Below are 9,980 nucleotides of genomic sequence, written 5' to 3' on the forward strand. Positions count from 1 at the left end.
AACTATTGAGTTGATATCGTCCTAACTAAATAGGAAAGAAATGATTTGCTCTGACCTATATGGAAGAACGCCTTACTTGGAAAAGTAATCGGACGGTGTGAAAGATGAATGTAAAATTGGACGGACAAGATGCTTCCAATGACGACCATCAAACGCGTTGAGTGTCAAACGACCATCAAACGCGTTGAGTGTCAAAGAAATGGGAGTTGGTCGTTTGACACTCAACGCGTTTGATGGTCGTCATTGAAAGCATCGTGTTCGTCCAATTTTTACTTCACCCCCCGCTTCATATCTAACCATCCATCTCCCTGTTTGACTTGCGATAGCGCCCATCACGATCATTAACTCTCAATCAAATCAAATATATTGTTTGTCTTTCCTAAATCTCTCAAATTAAATCTTTTATTTCCTTGTTATAAATTATATAGAAATTAGCACGCAAAGGCCTCAAATCGCCAATGATGACGCCACATCCTCCCTTCCCCCAGCGGTCATTAACTCTCAATCAAATCAAATATTGTTTGTCTTTCCTAAAGCTCTCAAATTAAATCTTTTATTTCCTTGTTATCAATTCTAGAAAATAGCACACAAAGGCCTCAGATCGCCAATGATGACGCCACATCCTCCCTTCCCCCAGCGGTCAGCGCCACCTCCCAGATCCCGGGTCTTCGAGATTCCTCTGATCAACAACATCCTGCACCGATGCCGCTGGGCAGCCGCAACAATGCCGCGCCCGCGAGACAGTAGCTCGACGGCTCAGCATCGCCGGGACAGAAATCAGCAGCTCGACATTGCCGGACTGCCTTGGTCGGAGCAATTCCAGGGGATAGCATGTCCTGAACGACGTCGCCAGCCAGATCGTGTTTTGGACCGACTGAAGCTGTTTTGGAAACTATTTCCTATGTATTTGCTGTCCTGGATGATTTTCATGTTAGGGTGTTGGGAACCCATGCTTTGGGCCTGAAAGGGATGTTTGATTAACTCTGATTCGGCTATTAGACAGCCAGATTGTGCTGGTTGTCGTACTTTAAATTCCTGTTAGTTTTTTCCTCGAATTTGGATCGTGTTTGGAGCTTTGCTTTAGTCTGCTGCTACAAGAAATCGGAAGGCATCTTAGCTTCGGGCTGTAAGTGTGTAAATTAACTATTTGATTCATCTCAGCTCTAAATTTTCAGTTTGTATATTGGTCAGATGTAGAAATAGCTTTCCACGAGGATTATATCCAGTGCTAATATCATGTTTGGAGCTTTCAGCTTTACTCTTCTGCTACAAGATATCGGAAGGCATCTTAGCTTTGGGGTGTAAGTGTGTAAATTAACTATTTCATTCATCTTAGCTCTAAAGTTTCAGTTTGTATATATTAGTCAGATGTAGAAATAGCTTTCCACAAGGATTATATCCAGTGCTAATTCATGCTGATATACTGATTTTTTGGGAAATGTTTTTTGTGCAAGGTCGATGCTTTCACATGCATGTATCTGGTTTGCATCGCAATACATATACATATACTTCCTTCTAAATGCATGTTTATCTTCCCTTTTTCACTCTATCTAAACATCTGATGTTTTTTCTTATATGAATGTATTGACCAGATGTGATATTGTAACATGCAAGAGAGGCCACTGATGAGGTTTGAAGGGGTACTCGAGACCTTCTAAAGGGATATTTACATCAAGGAGGTGAAGCAAGTAAACAGGATATATTCCGTCATGCTTTCCTCGATCAGACTCATGAGGTAAAGATGCTCTCACAGAGGGAGTGATCAATCGTTGAAATGTCCTTGTACTTATTGCACACATGATCTTATCCGGTTAAGAGAACACCATTTGTCAATTCAGAAAAGATACACACTGACTTCAATTTAGTCTATATGGTGTTCATTGTTGCAGAAATGGATTCCAATATGAATAATGCTGATTATCTAATTAAGTATACCTAAATATTCGCAACACAGTGTTGCCAAAAATATATTTAGTCTTACTGTTACATCTAAACACTGCCACATTATTTTCTTCCTTTCCTTTTTATTTGCTTTGTAGCCTTTATACAGCCGCTGTAATTGTCCCTTCTCCACGGTTTTTCTTATAATATAAAAAAACACACGCTTTGGAGTGTGTTCAGAGCGTGTGTTCGAGAGAGAAAACACTGCCAGTTTTTGTAAAATTATGAAGTGGAAATCCAATATTTGGTCACACGTTTCTGCCTAGGCATGTTGTCGTGATTGTTTCAGCTTTTAGTTTGGATTTATTGTTTCCTTGCGCTGGAGAAAAAATTACAAGTGAACCTTTATGATCCCAGCAGAGGTGGTGACCATTTGTCAAGATCCTTGTCGGCTCATTCATACTTTAACCAATCTATCCCTATATTCTTCATATTGCGAAATATATCTTAGAATTAAGCTCAAGGTTAACTGTGCATTATATCTTATGTTTGTACACTTTCTGATATCACTTTTTCTCAAATGTTATGATTTGTTCAAAAGAACCTATCTCCGCATTTCCCATCTCCTACAAGTTCGTTCCTTGGAAGCTCTATTTTGCAGCTTAAGGAGTAGCTCAATTTTAAGTTTGTGTGCCTAGATAGTGGTGAGATATTTCTAGCAGTACATTGCTTCATCGGGATCTGCGAGAAATTGAATGGACACTCTGAATATCAAGTCAATGCTTTCTTCACTGCCTTCATATTTGACTTTGGGGTAGCCAAATGCTCTCCCTGATTATATAATGCAATATTATAAATTCTTTTGCTTAGAATTTTTTTAGATTGATATAAAACATTCTTGGTCAGTGTCTTTATGTTCTTTCGTTTTCATCTAATACTACGCGTCTAATTTTATGTTCTCATATATGATATATTTTTATGAAGGTTCTACAAATGATAATTCATTTCCTTAATATATTGGTGTATCATGGTGATCTGAGTGTATTATTTTTCAAATTGTTCCAAAGTATTGTTATCCATATTATATTTTGCTTCGACCAGTGTAGGAGCCCCAACAAAAATAGATTATTGGTGTGCAGTAGAAAATGATGTTATCGGCTAGGATAGAGGGTACGAGGTTTCCTTATCATGGATGTCACCAAGTATGCCATTTTTTAAATCTCAACCTGCTCATGGTAAATTGACCTTCAACTACAAAACGTTTTTGGGTACATATGTGTATTAACTTTTTGCATATTTGTGATTGCGGTATAATAGAACAAAAAAAAGTGGCATATGTATCTTTGCTCTCTGTATGTCGCATGGTGTTGAGCATAGCAGCCGTACGAGTAAATATTACTGATCTGTAATTGTTTGTTATTCTGTGGCAACATCGGTGTTTCCGTTGAACGTAAGTGCACACAAAATTGAAACGTGTTGAATGGTAAATTATTCGCACAAATTTCTTCAAATGTGATGTTTTTGTTTGAAGAGAACATCAAGCGGTGAGGGGGTAAACAAAAAAGAATGACATCCGTAGCAACGCACGGGCATTCAACTAGTGGTTATGTGTTCGTGTGTGTGTTGAAGTGAATTTGATGTTGAATAAATAGATGGGCTGCTCCCCGAGGAACTCTTTCTTCCCCCTCCTGTGCTCCCACCTCCTTCCCCTTGAGAGTCTCTTGTGAGGTGCCGGGCCAATCCCGAGCCCTTCCCGGCGGCGTGGCTGGCCGGTGATGGCGGAGGAGAGGTGCCGGAGGCCCCCTGTATATAGTAGTTATAGGGTTCGTAGCAATAGGAGTAGAAGTAGTATCTTGTTTTGGTCTTTTGCCTACATGGCGTATGGCGTGATGCCGTTCCTCTGCCGGTTCCTGGAGCTCGCGAGCAGCTTCGGGATCTCGTCTTCCCCTTCTTCTGGAGGCTGTCCATGGTGGATGATGGCGCTGGGGAAGGGTTTCGGCGACGGCAGCCTAAATAAGCTCGATGGAGCTCTTGGTCATGGTGCTCTGGCCCGATCTGGTCACCGTGGTGGTGGAAGATGGGGGGAGTTCCTGAGATCTGGAGTCTCTTGGGACGTGCAGGGAAGATCAGAGCTGCATCTTGGAGATCTCCACATGGTGGCCATGCCCCGCTACCGTGATCTTTGGCCGGAGAGACGGCATCTCCAAACGTCGTTGATGGCGTGTGTTCAACCTCCAGTTCAGAGGCCCTTCAGAGGATTCATGCTGGCGTTCAACGTGCTTGTTGCTCCAAGTGGTTCCGTCCCCGGAGCTGGCAAGGGCGGCCGGCGATGGATTTCTCGATCCGGTGGTGAAGAAGAAGGACTTGATCGCTTTTCTTATCTTCTTTTTAGGGTCCTTTCTGTTAAACCTGAGGACTGCTCTGTAATTTTCTTATTTTCTGGTGTCCTCTGTAATTTGTACTCCCACCGTGAGTAATGAAGCAGCTAGGCCTGTTGGCCTTTCCCTTGTTCAAAAAAAAAAATTTGGATGCTATGTATCAGTCTGTTCCATATTATAACATGTTTTGACCATGGAAAAAATAGCGCGCTATTTCGACGTTAATAGCACGCTATAGCGTCTTTGGACATGCCACACTATATCATTTCGGTGCTATAGCATGCTAATAACGTATTTTTCGGCCGACGCTATTTTGTTATAGCACGCTATTTTTTTAGTTTACCAAAACATTGAGACAGAGGGAGTAGTATTGATCCTATCTAATCTTTACTGCTGTCATCTGTTAATACTCCCTCTTTTTTCTTTTGAAGCCAATACTCCCTCTTTTCTATAGGAGGTGACATGTAAATTTGATAAAAAGATCAATGTTTTCAAACTTTGATCAAATATATTGAAGAGAATATCAGCAACTATAACATTAAATAATTATATTATGAAGATCAGCAGCGGCGGCTATCTCCGCGCGTTCTCTGTCTTCCTCGCGCCTGCGCAAAGAACGTCAGGAGCTCCTCCTCCTCCTCCTCCTCCTCCTCCCGCCGCTCTAACACCTTCCACCACTGTAGCTGCAGCGACTCGTCTTCTTCGCTCGCAGTCACCGCGTCTTTGTGTTCCTCCAGATTTCTTTCACCTTCGTCATTGGAGGAGGACCAGTCGAAGTGCTCCTCCTCCACCACCGGAGCCTACTGCTCTACACGGAGGCACTTCGCTTGCGGGTACTGCATGACATAGAAAAGTCGAGTGATCTTCTTGGTGCGAACCATAACGCAGTGAAGTGCTTGTGTACTGTAATGCTGGTGTATGCCGACACTACAACGTCAGGGGACCTTATGTAGGCCGGCCGAGGAAGCCGACTCGTCGGCGACGCGTGTCACACGAGAGGAGGGCGAAGAGGCTATGTGTCGACGGAATTGGAGGAGGCAACCTCGGGAAAGATCTACGCACCACTTCGCCAGGACCAAACCGTTTATGATAGGGAGAACAAAAGAGACGGGCTAGAATAAAGACTCGCCGCAAAGCAGTCGCACACAATGCTCCTTTACCGACCCGTTTGCGAAAAACTAGTGGACGCCGACGATTGTTTCGAAATGTTCGTATGCTAACTTTTTGTTATGCCGCGCGAACATTTTCTGTGTGTGTTCTGACCTTCCATGGAACTGCCTGCAGCCCACGCACACGGTTCGTGTTTTCGGACGTTTCGGATGTAAGCGTTGGTCCTCACCACACACGAAAATCGTTTTTTGTGTGCTACATCAATCCTTAAAAGACCTGATTTGTACTAGTGTGAGAGCTATGATACCCGGTTGTAGTTTACAACCTGTTGAACCTAATGATCAATAAGCTAAACAAAATGATGAATCTTCATCGCAAAAAAAAAACTTTCTAAAGCTTGTAGCTTTTCTGTTTCCGGAATAGGCCGGGTCGTCATGCAACGATTTACATAAAAACAACTTTTTTGGGTAAGGATTGCATGAAATGACCCTCTGTCACGGCTCAAACCCTTTTGTGTGGCTCCCTTCGCAAGAACGTCACACATCTTGGCATACGTGGCGCGTTCAAAACTGCCAGCCAACAATGTGTGGCACTGCTTCCATGGACACCACATAGACAGGTGTCACTACAAGAAAAGTTGCCATGGTCGACGAAGTTGAAGTCGCGCCGTGGTTGCTGGTGTACCATGGCCGACGATTTTGGTCCCTCCGTGGTGCATGTCAAAACTTTTTTTTTCTCGTTTTTGAGGCCACCTAGCCCGACGAAAGCGGCCAAAACGTGGCGTATGGTGGCCCGGGACGTGGTGCATCTCGAAATCTCGGGTTCGCCGGCCGAGTCAACGCAAATCCGCACCGCCGAGGGATGTAGGGCCCGGATGGCAGCCTCTCGGCATTGTTTTTTTTCTACATCGCGCCATCTCGTTCAACGTTCTCCGATCGAGCCGTTTACGATGCGGGATCATGGGTCCCGCATGTCATCCTCTATGAACCAAAATTCTTTCTATTCTTGGATTTTTTTGACCCCCGATTTCCGGCTACTTCCTTTTTCTTTTGATCCCTTGCCGCCTTGGAAACGTTGAGACCGCTGTCTGCTAAATGGGACCCGCATGTCATCCTCTATGTGCAATCAACTTTCTTTTCTTGGAGTTTTTTTGGCACCTCAAATTTGGTCACTTGCCTTTTTCTTTCGATCCCTGCCGCCTCTCAAACGGTGATACCGCTGCTGCTAACTCGGGACCCGCATGTCATCCTCTATGTACTATAAAACTTTCTTTTCCTGGATTATTTTTGGCACCTCAAATTTGGTCACTTGCCTTTTTCTTTCGATCCCCTGCCGCCTCTCAAACGGTGATACCGCTGCTGCTAACTGGGACCCGCATGTCATCCTCTATGTACTATAAAACTTTCTTTTCCTGGATTATTTTTGGCACCTCATATTTGGTCACTTACCTTTTTCTTTCGATCCCCTGCCGCCTCTCAAACGGTGATACCGCTGCTGCTAAATGGGACCCGCATGTCATCCTCTATGTACTATAAAACTTTCTTTTCTTGGATTATTTTTGGCACCTCATATTTGGTCACTTGCCTTTTTCTTTTGATCCCCTGCCGCCTCTCAAACGGTGATACCGCTGCTGCTAAATGGGACCCGCATGTCATCCTCTATGTACTATAAAACTTTCTTTTCTTGGATTTTTTTGGCACCTCATATTTGGTCACTTGACTTTTTCTTTTGATCCCTCGCCGCCTCTCAAACGTTGATACAGCTGCTGCTAAATGGGACCCGCATGTCATCCTCTATGTACTATAAAACTTTCTTTTCTTGGATTTTTTTGGCACCTCATATTTGGTCACTTGACTTTTTCTTTCGATCCCCTGCTGCCTCTCAAACAGTGATACCGCTGCAGCTAACTGGGACCCGCATGTCATCCTCTATGTACTATAAAACTTTCTTTTCTTGGATTTTTTTTGGCACCTCATATTTCGTCACTTGACTTTTTCTTTCGATCACCTGCCGCCTCTCAAACGGTGATACCGCTGCTGCTAAATGGGACCCGCATGTCATCCTCTATGTACTATAAAACTTTCTTTTCTTGAATTATTTTTGGCTCCTCATATTTTTTCACTTGCCTTTTTCTTTCGATCCCCTGCCGCCTCTCAAACGGTGATACCGCTGTCTGCTAAATGGGACCCGCATGTCATCCTCTATGTACTATAAAACTTTCTTTTCTTGAATTATTTTTGGCTCCCGATATTTTTTCACTTGCCTTTTTCTTTCGATCTCATGCCACGTTTGAAACGTTGAGGAACCTGCAGGCTCATGGGACCCGCATGTCATCCTCTATGTACTATAAAAGTTCATTTTCTTGGTTTTTTTTTCACCATCTGATTTTTGGCAATTTCTTTTTTTCTTTTGATCCCCTGCCGCCTCTCAAACGCTGATACCGCTGCTGCTAAATGGGACCCGCATGTCATCCTCTATGTACTATAAAACTTTCTTTTCTTGAATTATTTTTGGCTCCTCATATTTGGTCACTTGCCTTTTTCTTTCGATCTCATGCCAAGTTTGAAACGTTGAGGAACCCGCTCGGCTCATGGGACCCGCATGTCATCCTCTATGTACTATAAAAGTTTATTTTCTTTATTTTTTTCACCCTCCGATTTTTGGCTATTTCCTTTTTCTTTTGATCCCCTGCCGCCTTGGAAACGTATGGTAAGCTGCTGACTCATGGGACCCACATGTCATCCTCTATGTACAATCAACTTTCTTTTTCTTTTGATCTCAAGCCGCATTTGAAACGCTGAGACCGCTGCTGCTAAATGGGACCCGCATGTCATCCTCTACGTACAATAAAGTTTCTTTTCTTGGATTATCTTTGGCTCCCGATATTTTGTCACTTGCCTTTTTCTTTCGATCTCATGCCGCCTTTGAAACGTTGAGTAAGCTGTCGGCTCATGGGTCCCGCATGTCATCCTCTACGAACAATAAAAGTTTCCTTTCTTGGAGTTATTTTTTACCCCTAATTTCCGGCTATTTGCCTTTTTCTTTTGATCTCCTCGCCCTCTCGAAATGATGAGGACGTCGTTGGCGAGTCGGTCCCACATGTCATCCTCTATGAACAATAAAAGTTTCCTTTGATGGATTTATTTTGAACCCCTCATTAATTTCTGGATATTTCCCCTGCCGCCTTGGAATCGTTGAGGATGCTGCCGCCTCATGGGTCCCGCATGTCATCCTCTCAGAACGGTAAATGTTTATTTTCTTGGATTTTGTTGACCAAACGATTTTTGGCTTATTTTTTCTTTCGATCACTCGCAGCCTTTAAAACGTTGAGGACGCCGCCGGCTCACGGGTCCCACATGTCAACCTCTATGAACAATAAACGCCGAGGATGCCTGCTGCCTCATGGGTCCCGCATGTCATCCTCTCGGAACGAAAATGTTTCTTTTCTTGGATTTGTTACCAACGAGTTTTTGGTTTATTTTTTCTTTCCATCCCCTGCCGCCTTTAAAACGTTGACGACGCTGTTGGCTCATGGGTCCCCGATGTCAGCCTCCCCGTACAAGAAACATATGATATCTTGATTATTTTGCGGACAATAAACAATGTATTGCGCTCCGAGCTATTTCAAACGGATAATTAAATCTTTATTTTTACATAAACAAACTTATATGTTGAATCTCCTTGTTTTTTTGTCTTTGCGAAGCATAGGACTTTCCTGTTTTTTAGAAAATTCGGAACTTTCCTGTTTTGGAGTGGGCTGAAATTGTACGAGTCAAAAGGCCAAGCAGGATAGTTCGAAAGCCCAGATGTCCAGATGCAGCCCAATTGAAATCTTTCTTCTTGGATTTTTTTCACCCCTGATTTCTGGCTACTTCATTTTTCTTTTGGTCCTGTGCCGCCTTGGAAACGTTGAGACCGCTCGCTGCAAAATGGGACCCGCATGTCATCCTCTACGTACAATAAAATTTCTTTTCTTGGATTATTTTTGGCTCCCGATATTTGGTCACTTGCCTTTTTCTTTCGATCCCGTGCAGCCTCTCAAACGGTGATACCGCTGCTGCAAAATGGGACCCGCATGTCATCCTCTACGTACAATAAACTTTCTTTTCTTGGATTATTTTTGGCTCCTGATATTTGGTCACTTGCCTTTTTTTCTTTCGATCTCATGCCACGTTTGAAACTTTGAGGAACCTCGCTGGCTCGTGGGACCCGCATGTCATCCTCTATGTGCTATAAAAGTTTATTTTCTATGGTTTTTTTTCACTCTCTGATTTTTGTCTATTTCCTTTTTTTCTTTTGATGCCCTGCCGCCTTGGAAACGTTGAGTAAGCTGCTTACACATGGGACCCGCATGTCATCCTCTATGTACAATCAAGTTTCTTTTCTTGAATTATTTTTGGCTCTTGATATTTCGTCACTTGCCTTTTTCTTTCGATCTCATGCCACGTTTGAAACGTTGAGGAACCTGCTGGCTCATGGGACCCGCATGTCATCCTCTATGTGCTATAAAACTTTCCTTTGTTGGATTTTTTTTCACCCTCTGATTTTTGGCTTGCCTTTTTCTTTTGATCCCCTGCCCCTTTGAAACGTTGAGTAAGCTGCCGGCTCAAG

The sequence above is a fragment of the Lolium rigidum genome, chromosome 1 (genome assembly GCF_022539505.1).
Source record: "Lolium rigidum isolate FL_2022 chromosome 1, APGP_CSIRO_Lrig_0.1, whole genome shotgun sequence".
Lineage (NCBI taxonomy): Eukaryota > Viridiplantae > Streptophyta > Magnoliopsida > Poales > Poaceae > Lolium > Lolium rigidum.